The 27,070-nt window shown below is 38.0% G+C and overlaps 1 protein-coding gene across 3 annotated transcripts in view; it reads left to right on the top strand.

Annotated features, from left to right (window-relative positions):
- Window positions 1-27,070, top strand: part of LOC133612624 (uncharacterized) — a 247,069-nt gene that overhangs the window by 12,419 nt on the left and 207,580 nt on the right. For 2 of the 3 annotated variants that reach the window (XM_061970209.1, XM_061970210.1), the window contains exon 1: window positions 26,424-26,673. The exons of the other annotated variant lie outside the window; for it this stretch is intronic. The gene's annotated coding sequence lies outside the window, so the exon portion shown is untranslated. Of the gene's footprint in view, window positions 1-26,423; window positions 26,674-27,070 lie in introns of those variants that run through there. 3 annotated transcript variants of the gene reach the window in all.

Genomic DNA, 27,070 nt, shown 5'->3' with positions numbered 1-27,070 from the left:
ACACCACACAAGGGTTAATAATGAGCTCGCAGCAGCCAGCGTCATCTCACGAGACCCTCGGGTGCCGTGAATGTCAATCAAGTACGAAAGTGACGTCTTGGTGAAGATTAATAATCACTCATTTTTAGGTAAATTTTTTTAATGCCTGGCTGGCAATCGACCAGTAGCTCATGATCGACGTAATGGGCACCCCAGGTCTATAACATCTATTGCTAATCAAAGACTTGTGGGTTTGACCAGATCGCTTAGACTGCGGATACATGTCTGATTTCTATCCGACATACGATATGGATATGAAAAAAACGGAATTGCACTGTTCATTAACATGAAAAATCTAATCCAGGTCCGATATTGGCAAAAAAATGGAATTGACCTGCAGTACGAACATAGCATACACAAATTCAACAAACAACAAAAAAAACGAAGTCTTGATTGCCTTTTAATCACATTTTTACAAAACTGTTACGCAAACATGTTATGAAAGAGTTATAATCTAAATGTACTCTACTCCAAGTCCTGTCTGAAAAACTTTTCATAAGATGCACATCTTTGGAAGACGAGGTTGCATCTTGTACGCGCTCACGCGTGTTGTGGTTTTTGCTCGGTTACCTTGCAGATCAGATGAACACAAAGCTGTTCTACTTTCAGAAAATAACCTGACCGTCATGGCCGCTCGGAAAGAGTCTTAACCCAAAATCTAAAACAGTGCTTAAGTGTCAATCATCTCCAACAAAGAAGGTGCCTCGCAAGAGATGAGATGAAAGTTTATTTTAAGGTCTGAGATGCCGCCGTAGATAAACAACAAGCACGTTGACGTCACCGCTTCCTGTTAACGGTGATAGACAGCGTCGTTGTGTTTTGGTGGTTAGTTTAAATGCACAGTGCAGTCACGTTGCAATGGTGCCACTTGAAAATGACTCATCCGTTTATGAGCTTCCTTCTGTTGTTGTGTGAATACGGAATCAAAATGTTGTTTCTGTGTTGTAGTTAAATAGCAACCGAAACAAAGCCGTCACCAAAAGAGGAACACGGCGACTCATTGCACACGTGTGAAAGTGTCCGCAATTAATTGTTGTGACAACAACACTTAAAGAACAAAAAAGAAAGTAAGTAAGATTCAAACATCAATTTAGCACTTGTTAAAACCATCCGTCCTAAAATTTGCATATTCAATTTTTGCTTAACATTTTTTTAAAGAATTTCTGTCAATAGTGTGGAGGTTTGAAAGGATAGGATAGAAATAGAATGTACTTTATGGTAACACTTTAGTATGGGGAACATATTCACCATTAATTAGTTGCTTATTAGCATGCACATTAGTAACATATTGGCTCTTAATTAGTCATTATTAAGTACTTATTAATGCCTTATTCTGCATGGCCTTATTATACAACCAGTATATATATTAACTAAGAGTCTTCCCTCAATAACCTCAGAATTATTGCTTATTCGTAACCCTAACCCTAACCCTTATATGTTCCCCTGGTGTCCAAATAACCCTAAATTAAGTCGGTAACACTTTAGTGTGGGGAACATATTCACCATTAATTAGTTGCTTATTAACCTGCAAATTAGTAACATATTGGCTCTTAATTAGTCATTATTAAGTACTTAGTAATGCAAAAAGTGCAATGTATTTATCTGTACAGTATATTTATCTGTACATTAATCTATTTATTTATTTATATATATTTATTTCTTTTATATATATATTTATATATTATTTATATATATTTATTTATTTATATATGCACCTTATTGCTTTTTTATCCTGCACTACCATGAGCTTATGTAACGAAATTTCGTTCTTATCTGTACTGTAAAGTTCAAATTTGAATGACAATAAAAAGGAAGTCTAAGTCTTATTCTGCATAGCCTTATTATACAACCAGTAAGCCATTAACTAAGAGTCCTCCCTCAATAACCTAAGAATTATTGCTTATTAGTAACCCTAACCCTATCCCTAACCTTTATATGTTCCCCTAGTGTCCAAATAACTATAAATTAAGTCGGTAACACTTTAGTATGGGGAACATATTCACCATTAATTAGTTGCTTATTAACATGCAAATTAGTAACATCCATCCATTCATCCATTTTCTACCACTTGTCCTTTTCACATATTTGCTCTTAATTAGTCATTATTAAGTACTTATTAATGCCTTATTCTGCATAGCCTTATTATACAACCAGTAAGCCATTAACTAAGAGTCCTCCCTCAATAACTTCAGAATTATTGCTTATTAGTAACCCTAACCCTAACCTTAAATGTTCCTCTCGTGTCCAAATACTCTAAATTAAGTCGGTAACACTTTAGTATGGGGAACATATTCACCATTAATTAGTTGCTTATTAACATGCAAATTAGTAACATCCATCCATTCATCCATTTTCTACCGCTTGTCCCTTTCACATATTGGCTCTTAATTAGTCATTATTAAGTACTTATTAATGCCTTATTCTGCATGGCCTTATTATAATCCAAGCAACGTTACCATGGACGCCCCTGCTTATTTCAGCAAGACAATGCCAAGCTACGTGTTACATCAACGTGGCTTCATAGTAAAAGAGTGCGGGTACTAGACTGGCCTGCCTGTAGTCCAGACCTGTCTCCCATTGAAATGTGTGGCGCATTATGAAGCCTAAAATACCACAACGGGGACCCCCGGACTGTTGAACAACTTAAGCTGTACATCAAGCAAGAATGGGAAAGAATTCTACCTGAGAAGCTTAAAAAATGTGTCTCCTCAGTTCCCAAACGTTTACTGAGTGTTGTTAAAAGGAAAGGCCATGTAACACAGTGGTGAACATGCCCTTTCCCAACTACTTTGGCACGTGTTGCAGCCATGAAATTCTAAGTTAATTATTATTTGCAAAAAAAAAAAAATGAAGTTTATGAGTTTGAGCATCAAATATCTTGTCTTTGTAGTGCATTCAATTGAATATGGGTTGAAAAGGATTTGAAAATCATTGTATTCCGTTTATATTTACATCTAACACAATTTCCCAACTCATATGGAAACGGGGTTTGTACTATGGCATCACCACGGCATCTACATCTAATGTAATACAGGTTAAAATAGAGGCCATAGTGATATAAATAGAATTTTGCACTAATCATTCTTATTAGGGCGTCAGATTACCACCCAAAGTAGTGATTATATAATTACAACAATTACAGTAAGGATAGACCAACTGTACTGCACAGAGAAGAGCATCAAGCTGCAACTGCTGGCTGTAATGTGAATGTATTTTGCTTACTAGAGACCATTAGACATCTTTAAGTAATCACAAAGAGCAGGGGTCGCATTGAAAAAGAAAAAGTAAATAAGCTTGTTTGTTTAAACAACTGGTTAAACTAAAGTTAAATTTACAGTTAAAGTACCATTGATAGTCACACACACATACTAGGTGTGGTGAAATTAACCTCTGCATTTGACCCATCCCCTTGTCCCAACCCCCAGGGAAGTGAGGGGAGTAGTGAGCAGCAGCGGTGGCTGTGCTCGGGAATCAATTTGATGATTTAACCCACAATTCCAACCCTAAAGAAGAGTGAATGGTGCACTATGTTAAGTTGTTTATGTGTGTTGACTACATCATCTGTTAGTACACATATTTACCTACTTTGCTATATTATTGCGAATACTTTCAAAATGTTCACTTCATTCTTACTGTACTTGCGGTCACCAAGTTTTGAGCAAATCAACGACTTGCAGTTCAGTAAGACATTTAAAAAATGTTCCTGTATGACATTGTGACAACAAATTTGCATTTGTATCCAAATATCGGGATATTTTCTTAAGCAAACTGTATTTTTGCAGGCAAATAATAACCTGTGATTAATCATGATTAATCACAATTCAAGAGTGTGATTAATCTGAAATAAAATAGTTAATCACTTGACAACCCCATTAAAAACACAATGTGTTATTATTATTACTGGGACAAGCGGTAGAAAATGAATGGATGGATCTATTTTTTTCTCATATAATTTAGAATGCAGTCTCCAATAACCAATAGATTGCCAAGATACCTGTGGTGGTGTGGGCGGCATTAGGGGCATTGCTCTGGGAGTGCTCACCATGACGTCATCGCATAATTTGCATAGTCTGCTATGATATGATTTTCTTTAAAATGGCTCAAAAAATTACACATTAATTTAAAAACAAATATGTTGTTATTAAGTAATATTAACATATATTTTATATTGTTTTATTTTCAAAACCACCACTGTCTTTTGCACATTTTGTAGATCTCTGTCTGTGGGTATATCTGGGTTATATTAAAGTTAAGCCCACATCACAGACATGCTGACAACACTCCAGACAATGGCGTGCGTCTTGTTTACATCTGGTTTCGGCAGCGTTGTTTCCGGTGCATCACTGCACACATAATATATCCATTCATACTGTATTGACCTGCTTATGTTCGTGTGGTTTTGATTCAATGTTAATTTTTCCCACGATCACAAACACACCGTCCAAGCCTGAAAAAGGATTAACCGAGAATGAGGAAGTGTTGTTGTGTGTCTGGGTCATACTTGCCAACCTTGAGACCTCCGATTTCGGGAGGTGGTTGGGGGGGGGGGGTGATTGGGGGCGTGGTTAAGAGGGGAGGAGTATATTTACAGCTAGAATTCACCAAGTTAAGTATTTCATATATATATATATATATATATAAGAAATACTTGACTTTCAGTGAATTCTAGCTATATATATATATATATATATCCATCCATCCATTTCCTACCGCTTATTCCCTTTGGGGTCGCGGGGGGCGCTGGAGCCTATCTCAGCTACAATCGGGCGGAAGGCGGGGTACACCCTGGACAAGTCGCCACCTCATCGCATTATATATATATATATATATATATATATATATATATATATATATATATATATATATATATATATATATATATAATAAATAAATAAGAGAAATACTTGAATTTCAGTGTTCATTTATTTACACATATACACACACATTACACTCATCTACTCATTGTTGAGTTAAGGGTTGAATTGTCCATCCTTGTTCTATTCTCTGTTACTATTTTTGAAACCATGCTGAACACCCTCTCTGATGATGCATTCTGCTTCGTCTCCTTGTTGTGTGCGTAGTTGTGCACCGCACTCTCTAAAAGCCCTAGATGTTATTGTCACATATGTATGTACAGTGCATGGCAGTATTGTCCTGTTTAAGAGTGTCACAACATTGCTGTTTACGGCAGACGAACTGCTTTACGGTAGACGAAAACGTGACTGCTGTTGTTGTGTGTTGTTGTCGCGCTGGGAGGACGTTAATGAAACTGCCTAACAATAAACCCACACAAGAAACCAAGAACTCGCCCTCGATCATTCTACAGTTATAATGTGATTGGGCAGGCACGCTGTTTATATTGTGGGAAAGCGGACGTGAAAACAGGCTGTCAACACGTCACTCAGGTCCGCATGGAGCTGGAGGGGGCGTGGCCTCCAGCTCCGCCTGAATTTCGGGAGATTTTCGGGAGAAAATTTGTCCCGGGAGGTTTTCGGGAGAGGCGCTGAATTTCGGGAGGGTTGGCAAGTATGGTCTGGGTAAGCACAGAGATGAAAGTGTAAATTATTCGCACCATTTTATAAGCCACAGGATTCAAAGCGCAGGAAAAGAGTAGCTGCTTATAGTCCAAAATGTACGGTAATCACAATTTAGAAACTACAGTATGTCTGAAATAGTCCCATTTTCACTGTATTGTACTGACAGGACACACTTGTATACTGTATATTTAACGTACTGTAGGTTTATTAATAGTTTTAAGTAAGATGACAATTCAAATAAAGCTCAAATATATTCCCCATTATTTGTAATACCTTTAGGACTTAAGGTCTTGTTTTGCATTGCTTGGTGTTTTAAAAAAAATTCTGTCGGACTCTTATTTTGTAATTTATCTTTTCCTGATTTGGGCTGTTGGCAACAGCTTTGCATTGCACTGTTGGCGCAGATGTGTGTAATTGGTAATCAGCACTATTGAAGTTAAGCTGCAGCGTTTCCTAATTGCCAGATCATAGCATGTGTTTTCTGCTAAGCTACGCCCTGTTTTGGACCACCGTGTCGGGGATATTCTGGATTGTTTGGACGCTGACTTTTGCTCGATGCTTATTGTCGCTTTCTTACTGCTTTTACTTAGTCATTGTGCACGTTTGTTAAGAAAATTCCCAAGAGGCACCAGCTGTGTTTCCTGCCTTCTTGTTTTTTTTTTTCATACATTAATTTTTGTATCATGCTGTTCGTCGTGAGATTCCCTTTTGTTTCAATAAAGACTCTTTTTGACTGCACCTGCAATGATGTCATCACATTCTGAGACACCGAACGTTGGCTTGTGTCTTGAAAATAATTTTTTAAATGTTTAAATCATTTGTAATTTAAATCAATCCATAGGGTGAGCTGGCTAACCTCAATGTCTGCTATGCTTTTGTCAGCGTCATAACAGAGAGGGCTTTGCCTGCGTTAATGAAGTAAAATTATATAATATATTATAGCAGTTTTTGACAGCCCTAGGGCAAACAAAGTCAGTCCCTGAAAAAAGTTGATCTATTTTTGTAAGCTATATTTATTTATTTATGTTCTGTTGCATAAACGGTCGTGATTATGCTCGGTCACACACTGTGGACCGTTACAGATGTCATCCATTAGCCTCAAATCTGAATCATCTGGTAAATCAAATTGTAGCCATTAGGCAGGGCTGTACGATGCGACAAATTTACTTGCAAATGCGCCAAAAAATAGACCATACGACTTGGAAAAATACCTGTCGCACATGTGCAAATAAGGATTTCAACCCTTTCATGGCATTTTCCTTTGAAATAAATCCATCCAAATTTGATCAAACTAGAGTAAAATGTTCAAGCATGTTTGAAATAATTTTAAACCATAACCTTAACCAAATGGACAAGTGATTGATGCGGAAGTGTCACTGATTACTCTGAGAGCGTCCGTCCCTCCTGCGCTTTACACACAGGAGAGGGGGCCTGCAGCTCACACGCTCAGTCTTCCAACACGGAAGAAACACGGTCTTAGTTGGAGGAACTGGTCAACATGACAACGTTTTTTTCACCACCTTAAAGTACCAGGAGAGAGGAAAAACAAGTTGACTTTATATGCTTAATTGCGTTTCATTGTATCCATTAAACCAAATCCAATTGTATTTACAATCAGCAAAGTATGTGAAAATACTGCCTAAACATAACAAAATGCCACAAATTTTGAATATTCCGTTCCGAAAACCTTCGGCTATTTCCGTAGATTGACGTCAGTGTCGTAACTAGGGCTGTGAATCTTTGGGTGTACCACGATTCGATTCGATATCGATTCTTGGGGTCACGATTCGATTCAAAATCTTTTTTTTTTTTTCGATTCAACGCGATTCTCGATTCAAAAACGATATTTTCCCGATTCAAAACGATTCTCTATCCATTCAATACATAGGATTTCAGCAGGATCTACCCCAGTCTGCTGACATGCAAGCAGAGTAGTAGATTTTTGTAAAAAGCTTTTATAATTGTAAAGGACAATGTTTTATCAACTGATTGCAATAATGTATATTTGTTTTAACTATTAAATGAACCAAAAATATGACTTATTTTATCTTTGTGAAAATATTGGACACAGTGTGTTGTCAAGCTTATGAGATGTGATGCGAGTGTAAGCCACTGTGACACTATTGTTCTTTTTTTTTTTATATAAGTGTCTAATGATAATGTCAATGAGGGATTTTTAATCATTGCTATGTTGAAATTGTAACTAATATTGATACTGTTGTTGATAATGTTCATTTTTGTTGCACTACTTTTGGTTTGTTCTGTGTCGTGTTTGTGTCTCCTCTCAATTGCTCTGTTTATTGCAGTTCTGAGTGTTGGTGGGTCGGGTTTGGTTTTGGAATTGGATTGCATTGTTATGGTATTGCTGTGTATTGTTTTGTTGGATTGATTCATTTAAAAAAAAAAAAAAAAAAATTTTTTTTTTTTTTTTTAAATCGATTTTTTAAAAATGATAATCGATTCTGAATCGCACAAGGTGAGAATCGCGATTCGAATTCGAATCGAGTTTTTTCCCACACCCCTAGTAGTAACGCTTCTGCACTCTTACCATGTTATCAGTCATCTGGAAATACTCAAAATTTAGACAAGAGATGTGCTGTCTATCATTTACAATCCATATGTAATGCATGTACACATTCGTTTTTTCTTTTATTCTGCATTCTAAATAGTAAATGAATAAATAAATAAAAAGCCAGCTAAAAATAGACTCAATGGGGGCACTCTATTTTGCCCACAAATCCCTCGAAATAACCGTCCAAAACCCGCAAACAACGCTCTATTTACATCTCGTGACCTGAATATTAACCAAATATTAGAAGTGTTGTTATTACAAGCGCTAAAAAAGTATTTTTAGCATTGACAACCGAGAGCTAACTCTAGTTTATGCTGCACTGGACTCAAGGAGAGACTTTAGCAATACTGCTACATGATGCTTAGTGTTTCACTAAAGCTGGATATGTTTCGTGGAGCTTCTAAAACTTGTAGCTCACCCTCCTTATATTCAGGATAAAAAAATATAAGGTTCTGGACCATGATTTGTCCCAAAGTAATCGTTATTGGCTCCCGCAAAGTCTGCATGATTTGCATTGTTGTTGATAGGGAAGGGATCTGCGGTGTTTTGTTGTCATACATCAGATATATATGATAATAGCTTCAATATAGAATCAACTTGTTTTTCCACTCTGCTGGTACTTGACACAAACTACACTGATCGCTAGTAACTACGGGGCCTGAGAGAATATTGAACAACAAATCAATGATTGAAGTGACAAACTTTCCATCCAAACAATACCCCGTTTGTTGACAAGAACATACAGCCATGGAAGCACATGCAATCTGAAGCAGTTGGCGTGTTGATGTTCCTGGCTAAAATACTTGTGTGCAGCTGTCGCACTAGGTGGATTGACATGAATCATGGCCCCAACCCTTGAGATGTCATTTGAAACTACGGATGTAACAATAAATGGTAATAATTGCTGTAAAACTTCCCATGGTTAGTATTATCGTTTTAAATTAAAATGATCGTAAAACCGTTATTGATAACACTTTGATAAACTCAAGTCTGGTGACAGCATACTTGCCAACCTTGAGACCTCCGATTTCGGGGGGTGGGGAGGCGTGGTCGGGGGTGGGGCGGGGGGCGTGGTTGGGGCGGGGGCGTGGTTAAGAGGGGAGGAGTATATTTACAGCTAGAATTCACCAAGTCAAGTATTTCATATATATATATATATATATATATATATATATATATATATATATATATATATAAGAAATACTTGACTTTCAGTGAATTCTAGCTATATATATAGATATATTTATTTTATTATATATATATATGTATATATAAATAAAAGAAATACTTTAATTTCAGTGTTCATTTATTTACACATATACACACACATAACACTCATCTACTCATTGTTGAGTTAAGGGTTGAATTGTAGATCCTTGTTCTATTCTCTGTCACTATTTTTCTAACCATGCTGAACACCCTCTCTGATGATGCATTGATGTGTGGCACGCACAAAAGTGCTTTCATCAAATGCATTAGAGTCTGGAATCTTCCATCTATCCCTAGCATGGCCCAAAACCAGTCAATCTTTGCTTCCTGAGGAAGATCTTCAGTGCCAAGCACTTGGTACTCCACTACTTCTTCCCGGAGGCTATCCAGGTCCAATCGCAGCTGCGGCTTGGAACTTACAAGCTGTTATGAGAGTAGCGTAAGTGTGTGTGTGGCCCTTTAATAGGTGAGCATGTGAGGTGAGTGACGTCAGTGAGTGTGTGGGCGAGAGAAGAGAGGGAGCTGTAGCGTGAGTGCGGGCGGGGACTAGTTTGTTTTGTGTTGGATTGGCTGTGTGCAAGCAATCAATAAAGCAAGATTTGCAACTAATCGCTGGACTCAGGCAGGAAAGGTGCAACAAAGCGTATTTCTTCATCTTACTCGTCGTCGGCATCGCCATGGATGTATCTTCCTCGTTTTTCTGCTTCGTCTCCTTTTTGTGTGCGCAGTTGTGCACTGCACTCTCTAAAAGCCGTATATGTTATTGATGTTATAGATGGCAGTATTGTCCTGTTTAAGAGTGTCACAACATTGCTGTTTACGGCAGACAAACTGCTTTACGGTAGACAAAAACATGACTGCTGTTGTTGTGTGTTGTTACCGCGCTGGGAGGACGTTAATGAAACTGCCTAACAATAAACCCACATAAGAAACCAAGAACTCGCCCTCGATCATTCTACAGTTATAACATGATTGGGCAGGCACACTGTTTATCTTGTGGGAAAGCGGACTCAGGTCCGCATGGAGCTGGAGGGGGCGTGGCCTCCAGCTCCGCCTGAATTTCGGGAGATTTTCGGGAGAAAATTTGTCCCGGGAGAGGCGCTGAATTCCGGGAGTCTCCCGGAAAATCCGGGAGGGTTGGCAAGTATGGGTGACAGTCACTACGTTTCCATGCACTACATTAGTCTGATTTCTCAAATAGTTCTTTTTTTTTTTGTATTATCACACCCAGATGTGAAATCAAAGTGTTCATGCACTCTCTCTAATGCATTTATTGCCTCCCGTACACTGGGGGGCGCAACAAATATATTGTTTTCCGGTTGACCTATGACGTCACATCAGGCATCTGCAGCTCCACATAAGTCAACAGCCTAGCTCTGTAGTACCTGATAATGTTATATTGGCACTTATTAGAAATATTACGTCTTGAATGGTTATGCTGATGTGAAATAGCAGACCACATCAATAAATTATATTATATTGCGCTACGAACATGTTGCGACTACCGAAGATTCGAAGCAACGAAAGACCAAGAGTTCTTTCGAAGGAATATTTGGATGGAGAATAATTTCGAATGGCTCAGAGTTCATTCATAAGGCACTGTGGATTGGTGGAAGCAGTTTTAAATCCGAAGCAAAAGACTCTTCGTGCCACGGCCAATAGTGTTCCAGATGATGGTTGCTAATATTCTGGAATATCTTGCCAAATACAGAGTTATTGCTAATCAGTTTGGAGCGCACAAATACACTGTGAAGGGGTCTGTGTGAGCTTTATTTATTTTTTGCTTTTGATATATCTGCTTCGTTCTTTTTCACTTCATTCCTATTTCGTTCAGGAGTCCGAACGAACGCGATACGAAGGGTCCCCACCTGTGGTCGAGAGATCTTGTTTTCAATCACAGAATTCAAGAGTGTTAGCCCGACTTTTAAAAAAACCGAACACGATCGATTAAGGTGTTTCCATAAGTTGTAGAATGCTTATTTAGAGTCAAACTATTTGAGAAATCGGACTAATTTAGTGCATGGACACGTACTGGCTGCTCATTTACTGGAGAGGCAAGATAGTGCTCGCGAGCTTAAATGCTATCATGAATAGAAGAGACATTAACCTCTTTCCCCAATAAAAACAAACAACATTACCCAATTTAAACTTGCATAAACAGTGTCTGAGCAACTTAGATATTCAATTGCGGACATTAAACCTAGAGGCTGTGCTCTCTCAGAAAGAGAGATCAGTCGATACTAGAAGGAATAGTGAATTTTCAGTTTACATCTGCTGTGACAACTAGAAACGCACGAGCCTCCACCAGGGGGCAGTGTAGCGTACCCAGATGTAAAACATTTTGCACAATCAGCCTTTTCATATAAAGCCATAAAGGAATGGAACGACCTCACAACAAACTTGAAAAGTCTAACAGATTACTCTTCATTCACAATTGAAGTTAAAAAGTGGCTTTGGAGCAATCAAAGCTGCTCACACGGTCACTAAGGTGGGCATCTTGTTTGACATGTCAACTTAAGGTGTATTATATTTATCCATGAGAGCATTTTAGTTGTAAATTGTGAGGTGTGTCTGTTAAAATCATGGACATCGAACCACCTTTTAATTTTGATAAAAATCATTTTCAACTACCAGCAACACATCTGAATAAAATAAGGTTGGGTTGTCCGCATATAAAATACACTGAAACAGTTTGGAAACCGTAGTAATATCATTGACATACATGAGAAACAGTATAGGTCCTAGGGACCGAACCTTGTGGCATTCCATAACTAATATTACTGTATGTAAGGCAGATTTCTTATTGTTAATTTCCACTACCTGTTTTCTGTCTTTCAGATAACTTTTGACTCAGTTGTCATATGGTCGGGGAATATTCCTTCCATGAATGACAAAATACAAATATATGGAAATGGATAAATAACAAAATCTATAATGCTCTTTAAGAATGACAAGCTCATGTATACATAATCATTTGAGGTCTTATTTGGACACTGCTTCAGTTTTTATTATTTCAATCCTGTCCATTTGTATCAAGAAAAATACCTTGCATATTATCTACAGTAATATTGTTTGTCCCATTATATTATCAAGTTTAACTTTTGGTATTTGTTTCACCAAAGTTGGCATTGGCATTGGCATCTAAAAAGAAAAACACGAGGTTGCAATGAGCGAAGAAAACGCAACCGTGGACTATGGATGACTGGATGAAAGTCATATTCAGTGATCATACTTGCCAACCCTCCCGGATTTTCCGGGAGACTCCCGAAATTCAGCGCCTCTCCCGAAAACCTCCCGGGACAAATTTTCTCCCGAAAATCTCCCGAAATTCAGGCGGAGCTGGAAGCCACGCCCCCTCCAGCTCCATGCGGACCTGAGTGACTGTCAACAGCCTGTATTCACGTACGCTTCCCCACAATATAAACAGCGTGCCTGCCCAAACACGTTATAACTGTAGAATTGTAGAATGATCGAGGGCGAGTTCTTGGTTTCTTATGTGGGTTTATTGTTAGGCAGTTTCATTAACGTCCTCCCAGCGCGGTAACAAAACACAACAGCAGTCATGTTTTATTCTACCGTAAAGCAGTTTGTCTGCCGTAAACAGCAATGTTGTTGTAATATATTAAATTGGAGGCAATAACCAGGCTAGGTGATGAAGTACGTCTCTTTACTGTAGACTTCAGAACTGACTCACACACTTGACGTCAGGTGCGCAACACCACGTAAATCGTTGGCCAACCAAAAAGTAACCCTAGTACGCTATAGCCAACATTCACCAGGAGATGCAACAGACAAACATAGATCACTCTATTACTTTCCTCCCCTTTTAGAAATGTAGAAGTTACTCAAAATAAATAAACAACCCAACCAAAAAATGCAGCAGCTCAATTAAAAAACTGTACTTAAGCCACATTCTTTTTTTTTTTTTTTAGTACTGAACTCTTAACCCTCATTTGTAAACAATAACATGCTTATTATACAAACAGTATTTGTACACCTTTAACACAGATTTTTATACTGTCTTCAGAGATTCAGTTTTATTGGTGGTACTCGAAACCTTTCTGGGTACCTGCGAAAGGGTGTTCAGCATGGTTAGAAAAATAGTGAGAGAGAATAGAACAAGGATGGACAATTCAACCCTTAACTCAACAATGAGTAGATGAGTGTTATGTGTGTGTATATGTGTAAATAAATGAACACTGAAATTCAAGTATTTCTTTTATTTTTATATATATATATATATATATATAATAAAATAAATATATATATATAGCTAGAATTCACTGAAAGTCAAGTATTTCTTATATATATATATATATATATATATATATATATATATATATATATATATATATATATATATATATATATATATATATGAAATACTTAACTTGGTAAATTCTAGCTGTAAATATACTCCTCCGCCCCACCCCGACCACGCCCCCCACCTCCCGAAATCGGAGGTCTCAAGGTTGGCTGATGAATCACAAATTTGCATTGGGCAAGGTGATCATGCTGAAACTTTTGTTTGCTATAAGAAATGCCTTAAGAAAATGTGCAAATTTCCACAGTCATTGATGATAGAAGCCTGCATGTCAGGTAATGGCACTGTTGAGGTGGCTGTCATTACATATTCAATAAATGCACAATTTACATGACATTTTGGACACTTTTCTTATTCCATCAATCGAAAGAATGTTTTTGCCTGATAGCATACATTTTCAAGATAAAAATTAAACAATTGAATGAACATCTTCAAGGTTTGGTACTTCCATATTTTCCCATGGTTTGTATTGTAATACCAGCCTGTTTACTTCCAATGGGAGTCTTGAAAAAAAAAACTCGAAATGGCCATCACAGATATTTTCTCTTGCTTTCAAAGACAACTCATATTTTGTGCTGACATTTTCAAGGTTGTTTATTTTTTTGTGCTTACTTTCCTCAAGGCAAATTGTGAGTGAAATGGTCCACAACAGGACAATTCATTAAGTCTAAATGGACTCTACACGGGACAACGCTGACATCTAGCGGCAGAAAGTAGTCATGCAGCATGGTCTTATTTTGTCATTGTGACGTCATGCAGATGCAATATAAAGCTTGTTGGTACTTACAGTTAGCTTGGTTAATTATGGTAAAACCGCTTTGCATATCATTTAATTAAATATACATTTAATTGTATTTAATTCCTATTAAATGCTAATCATGTGTTGTATTATGTTGATGTATTTACAAAAAATCCGTTGTGTTTTTTTTTTAGCTGAAATGAACAGATTGACATTGAAAAAAAAAAACAGGTAAACTTGATTACCACTTGCTGGTGATAGTTAACACATGTTGTAATAGTAAGTTCATATATTTAGGCAAGTTTATTTATGAAGCACAATTTGTAAGCGAGGCAATTTAAAGTGTTTTAAAGATACATACAGTTTTACAAGAAAGCCCAAAAAAATCTGAATCAATCAATCGAAGTTTACTTAAATATGTCCCTTAATCATAAATGTCTCAAAGGGCTGCCGAAGCCACAACGACATCCTTGGTTCAGATTCCCACATCAGGGCAAGACAACTAAACCAAAGGCAAGTAATTAGTTGAAATAGTGGCAAAGTTTTCAGTTGCCATGTATAGTACAAAATACAGGGTATCCGCGGGGTCTTAAAAAGCCAAAAAAAAAATCTTAAATCCAATAATTTGAATTTAAGGCCTTAAAATGTGTAAAACTGTCCTAAAATCTCATAAAAGGTCTAAAATACGATTTTGAAAGGTCTTGGTCTGGTATACACAAGCTATGGAGATGATATCAGTAGAAAACAATGCATTTAGATTGGATAATAATGAGTCATAAATTGGAATATGGGATCCATTATTTAAATTTGTTCTAACTATTAAATGAACCAAAAATATGACTTATTTTATCTTTGTGGAAAATATTGGACACTGTGTTGTCAAGCTTATGAGATGCGATGCAAGTGTAAGTCACTGTGACACTATTGTTATTTTTTTTATTTTTTTAATGTTTTTATTTTTTACAAATGTCTGTAATGATAATGTCAATGAGGGATTTTTAATCACTGCTATGTTGAAATTGTTACTAATATTGATACTGTTGTTGATAATATTCATTTTTGTTTGACTGCTTTTAGATTGTTTTGTGTCATGTTTGTGTCTACTCTCAATTGCTCTGTTTATTGCTATTCTGAATGTTGCTGGGTCGGGTTTGGTTTTGGAATTGGATCTGCATTATTATGGTATTGTTGTGTACTGTTGTGTTGGATTGATTTATAAAAAAAAAAAAAGTCTTAAAAATCTATTGACGTTACATTTATTTAAAACATGCATAAACTTCAGTCTCCCTAGGAAATGTTTCGATTTTTGAGGACGCTATAACATAACTACATATTGGCACTCACTGTGCTGCTGTATCCATACACACCAGATACAAAGAGCTGAGCACATTTGAATGTTATCCACATTTTTCACATCCAAATTGTATTCCGAGGCTTGCAAGCCATAATCGCCTTCCTTTTTCTTAGACAATCTGCACTCTGTTTTTCACAACTTTGTGCAGATACAGTAGTAGTACTGTAGATCAGGCGTCCCCAAATTTTTTTTGCACCAGGGAGCGGTTTAATGTAGGCATTATTTTCACGGACCGGCCTTCCACATGTGGCAGAAAGATATATCGCAAACAAGTGCATGAAAAATGAATACATGGAAAAACTCACCATAACATTCAAGTAGTGGGAGCCCCTGGCCCTTTTCCCTTTGCAAAAAAGCTCTCCATAGACTTTTGTTTTTTGTTCATTTTTGCTAGTGGTAGGCTTTGTTTTGGCTTTAGTATCTGATGGGTTATAGGTGATGCATCACATTCAAGGACAAGAGCATGCATATACAGTATAAGAAAGCTAGAAATACTTGACATTAGTTCCAATAGATTTATGTGGATTTTTATTTTCATTTAAAATGTATGTGTTTTAGGCCTGAGCTCATCTAAGATGGACTGATACAAAGTGGAAAAGTGTTCTGTGGTCTGACGAGTCCACATTTCAAATTGTTTTTGGAAACTGTGTACGTCGTGTCCTCCGGACCAAAGAGGAAAAGAACCATCCGGATTGTTATAGGCGCAAAGTTGAAAAGCCAGCATCTGTGATGGTATGGGGGTGTATTAGTGCCCAAGACATGGGTAACTTACACATCTGTGAAGACGCCATTAATGCTGAAAGGTACACACAGGTTTTGGAGCAACATATGTTGCCATCCAAGCAATGTTATCATGGACGCCCCTGCTTATTTCAGCAAGACAATGCCAAGCCACGTGTTACATCAACGTGGCTTCATAGTAAAAGAGTGCGGGTACTAGACTGGCCTGCCTGTAGTCCAGACCTGTCTCCCATTGAAAATGTGTGGCGCATCATGAAGCCTAAAATACCACAACAGAGACCCCCGGACTGTTGAACAACTTAAGCTGTACATCAAGCAAGAATGGGAAAGAATTCCACCTGAGAAGCTTAAAAAATGTGTCTCCTCAGTTCCCAAACGTTTACTGAGTGTTGTTAAAAGGAAAGGCCATGTAACACAGTGGTGAACATGCCCTTTCCCAACTACTTTGGCACGTGTTGCAGCCATGAAATTCTAAGTTAATTATTATTTGCAAAAAAAAAATAAAGTTTATGAGTTTGAACATCAAATATCTTGTCTTTGTAGTGCATTCAATTGAATATGGGTTGAAAAGGATTTGCAAATCATTGTATTCCGTTTATATTTACATCTAACACAATTTCCCAACTCATATGGAAACGGGGTTTGTACAAACATACACATACACATACTGTACATATACATTCACTGTACAAACACATATACACATTCTGTACATATACAAGTACATATACATACATACACTCATGCACATAATCACGTTTCATCAAACATATATTAATGTTGTTGCCCTAGGATAAACTGGGTGTAACACATGGCACACTGACAAAGCTTAACCTATTGTTACTATAACAATCTACAAGGTTAATGTAGGTTGCTTCTCTTTCTTCCCCTCCATTTTTCTGCATTCTTTCGTATCTCAAGTTATCGTTACGTATATGTATTGATGCATTTCAACAACTGAATTGTTGATAATAAAGGTAAAGTATTGGTATTATTCATTATCAATAGCGCTATTTCTATTGGTGTCTGTATTGCTACATTTGTAGTGTAATAATGCTCATTGTTATTTCTGTATTATTTTTTATTATCGCTAACTGCTTATTTGCTATCACTTTTACCATCATATTTGTACATGTCGTATTTGCTGATGTTGCTCTATTGTTGTTGTTGTTGTTGTTATTGTTGTGTTTGCTGTTGTTGTTTTTGTCTCTCTGTCTAATCCCCCACAATTTCCCCTTCTGTCTTCTTTTTTTTCTCTTTCTATCCCCTCCTGCTCCGGCCCGGCTGCACCAAATGATAATATAAATACATTTAATAAAGTCAAATACAAATAAGGCAACAAGAGAAGTATCCTACACTTCTCTTTTGTAAAGTAAATCTGAACAGCCCATATGGGCATCTACATCAACTATATGATTTGCCTGAGAAGCTGGACAGGACAAAAAAAAAAAAATTATGTATTCATAGTTTGTGCAATATTTCATACATAGATTGATTGATTGACATTTTTATTAGTAGATTGCACAGTACAGTACATATTCCGTACAATTGACCACTAAATGGTAACACCCGAATAAGTTTTTCAACTTGTTTAAGTCGGGGTTAGGGTTAATCAATTCATGGTACAAATATATACTATCAGCATAATACAGTCAACACTAATGTTAGCTTTTTTGGTCCAATTTTTCCATGCGTAAATACATCTGTTATTGCTAACTACTTGTGTAATAGGACTATGTGCAATAATACCAGCACTTCAACTTACTATGCCAAAGGAGATGTGTATTTTCTTTCCTTCAGCACAATTAGTACATGCAACAATTTAGCACTTCTCCAAGTGCTTTATGCACTTTACCGACTATGGTCACTTTGTTCCTGATCTGCCCTGATCTTAGGTCATCAACCTGGCACGGTCTGCAGATGTAACCTAGCTTTTGGCTACGATTTGGCACCTTTACATTGTATATGTTTATCAATGTGCATTGTCCCATGTGACAAAGATGTAACAAATATAGCAAATGGCGACTTTGTATCAGGAGTTGTGTAAAACATATATGAACAAGCTTATTGGTGTGTCTGGTGGGACCTGCCAAAGTTAAAGGGGAACATTATCACCAGACCTATGTAAGCGTCAATATATACCTTGATGTTGCAGAAAAAAGACCATATATTTTTTTAACCGATTTCCGAACTCTAAATGGGTGAATTTTGGCGAATTAAACGCCTTTCTATTATTTGCTCTCGGAGAAGGGAAGCAATCCGCCATTTTCTCAACCACATTACAAACACCGAGTCAAATCAGCTCTGTTATTTTCCGTTTTTTCGACTGTTTTCCGTACCTTGGAGACATCATGCCTCGTCGGTGTGTTGTCGGAGGGTGTAACAACACGAACAGGGACGGATTCAAGTTGCACCAGTGGCCCAAAGATGCGAAAATGGCAAGAAATTGGACGTTTGTTCCGCACACTTTACCGACGAAAGCTATGCTACGACAGAGATGGCAAGAATGTGTGGATATCCTGCGACACTCAAAGCAGATGCATTTCTAACGATAAAGTCAAAGAAATCTGCCGCCAGACCCCCAGGAAAAGAGAGCGGATGAGGGTATGTCTACAGAATATATTAATTGATGAAAACTGGGCTGTATGCACTCTCAAAGTGCATGTTGTTGCCAAATGTATTTCATATGCTGTAAACCTAGTTCATAGTTGTTAGTTTCCTTTAATGCCAAACAAACACATACCAATCGTTGGTTAGAAGGCGATCGCCAAATTCGTCCTCGCTTTCTCCCATGTCGCTGGCTGTCGTGTCGTTTTCGTCGGTTTCGCTTGCATACGGTTCAAACCGATATGGCTCAATAGCTTCAGTTTCTTCTTCAATTTCGTTTTCGCTACCTGCCTCCACACTACAACCATCCGTTTCAATACATGCGTAATCTGTTGAATCGCTTAAGCCGCTGAAATCCGAGTCTGAATCCGAGCTAATGTCGCTATACACCTACTCAGTGGCCTAGTGGTTAGAGTGTCCGCCCTGAGATCGGTAGGTTGTGAGTTCAAACCCCGGCCGAGTCATACCAAAGACTATAAAAAAATGGGACCCATTACCTCCCTGCTTGGCACTCAGCATCAAGGGTTGGAATTGGGGGTTAAATCACCAAAATGATTCCCGGGCGCGGCCACCGCTGCTGCCCACTGCTCCCCTCACCTCCCAGGGGGTGATCAAGGGTGATGGGTCAAATGCAGAGAATAATCTCGCCACACCTAGTGTGTGTGTGACAATCATTGGTACTTTAACTTTTAACTTTAACTATAAACTTGCTGTTCTATCCGCCATGTTTGTTTGTATCGGCATCACTATGTGACGTCACAGGAAAATGGACGGGTGTATATAACGATGGTTAAAATCAGGCACTTTGAAGCTTTTTTTAGGGATATTGCGTGATGGGTACAATTTTGAAAAAAACTTCGAAAAATAAAATAAGCCACTGGGAACTGATTTTTGATGGTTTTAACCCTTCTGAATTTGTGATAATGTTCGCCTTTAAGAAAATGCGGTCGGTTATAAATGATTGAATATCTCTGTGCGGCCCGGTAGCAAATGCGTCACGGACCGGTGCCGGTGCCCGGACCGGTGGTTGGGGACCACTGCTGTTGATATTTTAATCGGTTTGCTCAATTCTGTCAGCCGAAATAAACATTACCAAAGTTAACCATTCAGCTTTAGCAGAGATGCTAACTGTCCCTTTCACAGACAATATATTGTTGTGCTGTCCTCTACCACTGCTGATGTGGATGTTGCATGAAAACACTTGATATGAAGTGGAATCTGCACCTTTTGCAAGAAAACACTTCCATGGCAAATCTGAAAATTGGCTGTTACGATGTTTGCTAATATTTTTTTCAATTAAAACTTACACTAGAGAATCTCCTGGTGTGTTTAGTTATTTTAACCATTTTGTTTTCCAATGTGAAAGAGCCAGTGAATTAATTAATATACTTAAAATTCATTCTGGACCTCTGATTTTACTTTGTCGTATTTTTTGTCCGTATGGATGTGAAATGGTCTTAAAATATTTTCAAGATGCTCCTCAAAAAGTCTTAAAAAGTAAATGTGTTATACTTGTATAGCGCTTTTCTACCTTCAAGGTACTCAAAGCGCTTTGACACTATTTCCACATTCACACACTGATGGCGGGAGCTGCCATGCAAGGCGCTAACCACGACCCATCAGGAGCAAGGGTGAAGTGTCTTGCTCAAGGACACAATATACATGACTTGGTTGGTAGAAGGTGGGGATCGAACCAGGATCCCTCAGGTTGCTAGCACGGCCACTCTCCCAACTGCGCCACACCGTCCCAAAAAGTCTTAAATTTGACATGGTGAAACCTGCAGAGACCCTGTAAATAGAAGGAACAAAATAAATATTTAGTTTTGACTCTGTGCACCAGCAGACCACTCACATCCATCTTTTGTCCACTGATTGTCCTATTCAGGATAAAAATGGAAGCATATACGTAGGTATTGAAATAAATAACGTGCAGGACATTCATAGGAGATTGCAAATGTGCAGCTGCAGTGTTCGTTTTTAACCGCTAGATGGCAGAAAAGACTGGCTAATAGATACTAACTGTAACAGCTTTACATGTGATGCAAACCAAGTGCAGGACTTAATGAGGCTACAAATTGCATATATATCCATTTAGTTGCTTTCTTCCTAGTAAGTAAAGTGAGTACATTTTATTTAAAGCACTTTTCACAGATACAATCACAAAGTGTTGAACACAACATAGGTGAAGTAAAACAACATTTCAATTTAAAACAACAGGGGCAACATCATAAAAAGTTTACAAAGGTGATTAAAAATGATAGTTAAAAGGTGCATCAACTAAGAGCTTTACTAAAAAGAGAAGTTTTCAAATGTTTCTTAAAAGTTTCAACACAGTCAAGATCACAGAGGGACTGGTGCAAGTTGTTCCAGAGTCTGGGAGCTATAGCCTGGAATGCCAGGTCTCAACGGGTTTTAAAATGAGTTTTTGGGATCTTTAGAAGACCCTGGCCTGAAGAACAGAAGCTGCGCATAGCAAGTCAGTGATGTACTGAGGGGCCCCACCATGCAACGCACGGAAAGTCAGGACTAAAATCTTAAACTCAATGCGGAATTTGACTGGAAGTCAATGAAGACTGGATAAAACGGGGGTGATATGGGCTGTTCTGGGTCAAAAGTCTGGCAGCCGCATTTTGTACCGTCTGAAGTCTCTTTAGCGTTGTCTTGTTAAAAAGAGTGAAAAGAGAACTGCAATAATCAATGCGAGACGAAATGAAAGCGTGAATGATCATTTCGAGATCCAATTTTGACAACAAATTTCTCACTTTAGGAATATTTCTGAGATGATAAAAACAGTTTTTGGTCAGTTAACGACAGTGACCATTTAAAGACATGGACTAATCCAACACAACCCCAAGCTTTCTGAGGCTGCTTTTAACAGATACACCCAGAGCACTTAGGGAGTTCTTGATCAGGGGATCTTTTATCGGGAGCAATTATCAGAGTTTCCGTTTTGTTTGAATTCATCTGGAGGAAATGTGAAGACAACCAGTTTTTAATACAGGATACGCACTCCAAGAACTCAGATAAAAAGTGAAACTCTGAATCATTGAAGGAGCATAACAGTTGAATATCATCTGCATAGAAATGATAAGAAACATTTTTTCAAAAACAACCTCCCAAGCGGCATCAGATACAACAAAATTAAAACACGCCCCAGAACAGAACTCTGGGCCACACTACATGACAGGTTGGACACATTGGACATTACATCATTAAATGCAACATTCAAAGTTATTCCATTCATATAAGAATGAAACCACCGGAGAACTGCACCAGAAAACCCCATCTCAGCTTTGAGGCGATCTATCAGTATACTGTGATCCACAGATTCCTACTAACACAACTTAATAATTGCGGTTAATGATGTGTGATATTAGATCTTAGTCAACCATTCTGCCTTTATGAAGATAATGCTCAGATTTGATGCACACTGGTATTTGGTCACACGTTGGTATTTGTTTAATATTTTCATTTACAGTTCTCAATATGACACAGTACACTTCAGCACCATTGAAAAGTACAATTGCAATAAACATTATGTGTGCAGGGCAGCACGGTGGCACAATACGAAGGTCCTGACTTGTCCTGGGTTCAATCCCGGGCTCGGGATCTTTCTGTGTGGAGTTTGCATGTTCTCCCCATGACTGCGTGGGTTCCCTTTGGGTACTCCGGCTTCCTCCCACCTCCAAAGACATGCACCTGGGGATAGGTTGATTGGCAACACTAAAATTGGCTCGAGTGTGTGAATGTTGTCTGTTTATCTGTGTTGGCCCTGTGATGAGGTGGCAACTTGTCCAGGGTGTACCCCGCCTTCCGCCCAAATGCAGCTGAGATAAGCTCCAGCGACCCCGAACGGGACAAGCGGTAGAAAATGGATGGATGGATGGATTATGTGTGCATTAGCATCTTCTACAGATTACTAATGTTGCTGCCACACTTATCAAATAAGTCATAAATGTGTAACATTGTTCTGGTAAAAGACTGTTGCACATTTGTTTCGGATGTTGTCTTCCGGTGTTTTCCGCCACCTTCTCCTGCTTTTTTTCCCCTGTTTTCTCTGATGTGGTGAAAGAACATCTGAAATTAATTTGACCACCAGAAATGGTGTTGAAAGCACTGTCTTTAGTTATGTTATTTCACTTTTGGATAGAGATCATCCGTTGTTCTGTTTTAAGGTTAGACTCTTATAGAACATACTTACATATTACTCACCATTTAATTATTTGCAAAACAATTTAAAAAAAAAAGTTTAAGTCCTTTAAAATTTTATGATGCCATGATGGTAACTTTCTATTATTTTCCCATCAGAAAGTTTAAAACGAACAAATCAGAGGTAAACTCACCACCTTGAAAGGATTTTGTTGTTATTTATGTATATGATGTACAACACTACACAAAAGGTTGTTATAATTTAGATCAGGTACTAAAAAGCATGGGTGTCCCGACCCAATATTGATATCTTTAGCGGTCTGATATCAGCAAAAACAAGTATTGGCTTGCATCTAAAATATCCAATATACCGTATTTTTCAGAGTATAAGTCGCACCGGAGTATAAGTCGCACCTGCCGAAAATGCATAATAAAGAAGGAAAAAAACATATATAAGTAGCACTATGAAAAAAACTGCGACTTATAGTCCGACAAATACGGTAAGCTCCGATACAAGCAGTCCTGCAGCATGTTTACTTGTGCAAAGTTGGACAGCCAGTTAACATCTAAATGTCCTCAAATATGCACATACAGTCGTGGTTAAAAGTTGACACTTGTAAAGAACATAATATCATGGCTGTCTTGAGTTTCCATTAATTTCGACAACTCTTATAATTTTTTGTGATAGAGTGTTCGGAGCACATACTTGTTGGTCACAAAAAAACATTCATGAAGTTTGGTTCTTTTATGAATTTATTATGGGTCTACTGAAAATGTGACCAAATCTGCTGGGTCAAAAGTATACATACAGCAATGTTAATTTGGTTACATATCCCTTGGCATGTTTCGCTGCAATAAGGCACTTTTGGTAGCCATCCACACGCTTCTGGCAAGCTTCTGGTTGAATTTTTGACCACTCCTCTTGACAAAATTGGTGCAGTTCAGCTAAATGTGTAGGTTTTCTGACATGGACTTGTTTCTTCAGCATTGTCCACACATTTAAATCAGGACTTTTGGAAGGCCATTCTAAAACCTTAATTCTAGCCTGATTTAGCCATTCTTTTACAACTTTTGACGTGTGTTTGAGGTCAATGTCCTGTTGGAACACCCAACTGTGCCCAAAACCCAACCTCCAGACTGATGATTTTAGGTTGTCCTGAAGAATTTGGAGGTAATCCTCCTTTTTCACTGTCCCATTTACTCTCCGTAAAGCACCAGTTCCATTGGCAGCAAAACAGGCCCAGAGCATAATACTACCACCACCATGCTTGACGGTAGGTTTGGCGTTCCTGGGATTAAAGGCTTCACCTTTTGTTCTCCAAACATATTGCTGGGTATTGTAGCCAAACAGCTCAATTTTTGTTATGTATTATATATTATCTTTGCTCTTTGCATACTTTTGACCCTGCAGATTTGGCATACTTGCCAACCTTGAGACCTCCGATTTCAGGGGGTGGGGGGAGTGGGGGGCGTGGTTAAGAGGGGAGGAGTATATTTACAGCTAGAATTCACCAAGTCAATTATTTCATATATATATATATATATATATATATATATATATATATATATATATATATATATATATATATATATATATATATATATATATATATATATATATATATAAATAAGAGAAATACTTGAATTTCAGTGTTCATTTATTTACACATATACACACACACATAACACTCATCTACTCATTGTTGAGTTAAGGGTTGAATTGTCCATCCTTGTTCTATTCTCTGTCACTATTTTTCTAACCATGCTGAACACCCTCTCTGATGATGCATTCTGCTTCGTCTCCTTGTTGTGTGCGCAGTTGTGCACCGCACTCTCTAAAAGCCCTAGATGTTAATGTCACATATGCATGTACAGTAGATGGCAGTATTGTCCTGTTTAAGAGTGTCACAACATTGCTGTTTACGGCAGACGAACTGCTTTACGGTAGACAAAAACGTGACTGCTGTTGTTGTGTGTTGTTGCCGAGCTGGGAGGACGTTAATGAAACTGCCTAACAATAAACCCACATAAGAAACCAAAAACTCGCCCTCGATCATTCTACAGTTATAACGTGATTGGGCAGGCACGCTGTTTATATTGTGGGAAAGCGGACGTGAAAACAGGCTGTCGACACGTCACTCAGGTCCGCCTGAATTTCGGGAGATTTTCGGGAGAAAATTTGTCCCGGGAGGTTTTCGGGAGAACCGCTGAATTTCGGGAGTCTCCCGGAAAATCTGGGAGGGTTGGCAAGTATGAGATTTGGTCACATTTGCAGTAGACCCATAATAAATTCATAAAAGAAGCAAACTTCATGAATGTTTTTTGTGACCAACAAGTATGTGCTCCAATCACTCTATCACAAAAAAATAAGAGTTGTAGAAATGATTGGAAACTCAAGACAGTTCTTTACAAGTGTATGTAAACTTTTGACCACGACTGTAAGTTTGATGTTTTGTTTTATTTTAGTGAAGTCATTTATAAAATGTAAACAGCTAAGCACACAATAGCACACAGGCTGGACATATGTAATAAGTGCCCTCATTTGAACAATTTTGCAGTCTAAAACGACACATTTGTCAATATAAACAAGTATTCAATAGTGGCATTACTAACAGCAGGCCTCTTAAACTGGCGGCCCACGGCCACATCCGGCCCGCAACTTTTCATTTGGCCTGCCCAACATCACCCAAATAGGCTTGATGAAACCATTCAAATGACGGTTGCTCATGTATGCAGTATTTCTGCCACCCTGCAGGGGGCAACACTGATGTTTCACGATAAAGCAGCTCTGGTAGCCATTTTTGTGTTGTTTATATTTCTGTAGTCCTGCATATATAAAGTTAAATTAATTATTTGTTTTTTGATGAATACATGGGCCTATTGTGCTACTGCACTTTGCCGTTGGTCATTGTGGTGGTGTTTGATCTATACCTGGGCCTACTGCGCTGCTGCATTTTGGTGTCGGTCATTATGGTTTTTGTAGCCAATTTTTGTGTTATTTATATTTCTCTGGTACTGCACATAGTGAGTTAAATTATGTATTTTTTGGATTAGAAAGTCATTTACATTGTGTGTCATTTACAGCACCTGGGAGGAAAGCATATAGGGGTGCGCAGGTGAAACTGATTGGACAAACGTCGGGCGGTGTCAAAATTTTTTGAGCACTGCTTACGCAACACTTGAGTTTAGTTTTTATAGCTTTATATGTAGTTAAATTTGTTTTTGTTAATCTTGGAAAGAAAACCTTTTTTTTTTTTTTTTGTGCAAATAAAGCTATTTTTGGAGAGACTTAAGTTGTAGTTTGAAGTGCGTATGAAAGTGCACCACCTGTCCTGGCTCAGCCCACGGCCTTTGGTTGAGAACCTGGAAAGCTTGGAAAGGCCCGATACAAGCAGCAGTGCGGTGAGTAGAAGAATATTACTCATTTAAGACAAAAATGTCATTATCGACCCTAAAACTAATCAAATTAAATAGTGAAAATATTTGAATAGTAACTGGACAACAAAGTATGAATGTGCTTGCCTGAGCCAGTGCTGGAGTCATTGTTTCCTGTTGGACCTTTTTAAGAGACGGTAGAAATATGCACTTGTAAGCTTCATCTCAAAACTTGGTCAGATCTTTGTCAGTAGAAATTGTGCATAGAAATGTCTTTGTTTGTTTTGCATTGAAATTAAAGTGGTAGAAAATGAATGGATGGATGGATGGATGATGTGGTCGTGTTCAATGTTCCCTCTAATTGTTCATGTGTCTGAGCAAACACAAAAACTCCCTGAGCATTCGTGGCAATACCAGCAGCACA

Source organism: Nerophis lumbriciformis, linkage group LG10 (assembly GCF_033978685.3).
Source record: "Nerophis lumbriciformis linkage group LG10, RoL_Nlum_v2.1, whole genome shotgun sequence".
Taxonomy (NCBI): domain Eukaryota; kingdom Metazoa; phylum Chordata; class Actinopteri; order Syngnathiformes; family Syngnathidae; genus Nerophis; species Nerophis lumbriciformis.
The sequence above is the reverse complement of the archived record's forward strand: the minus strand, read 5'-3'. Positions and strand labels throughout refer to the sequence as shown.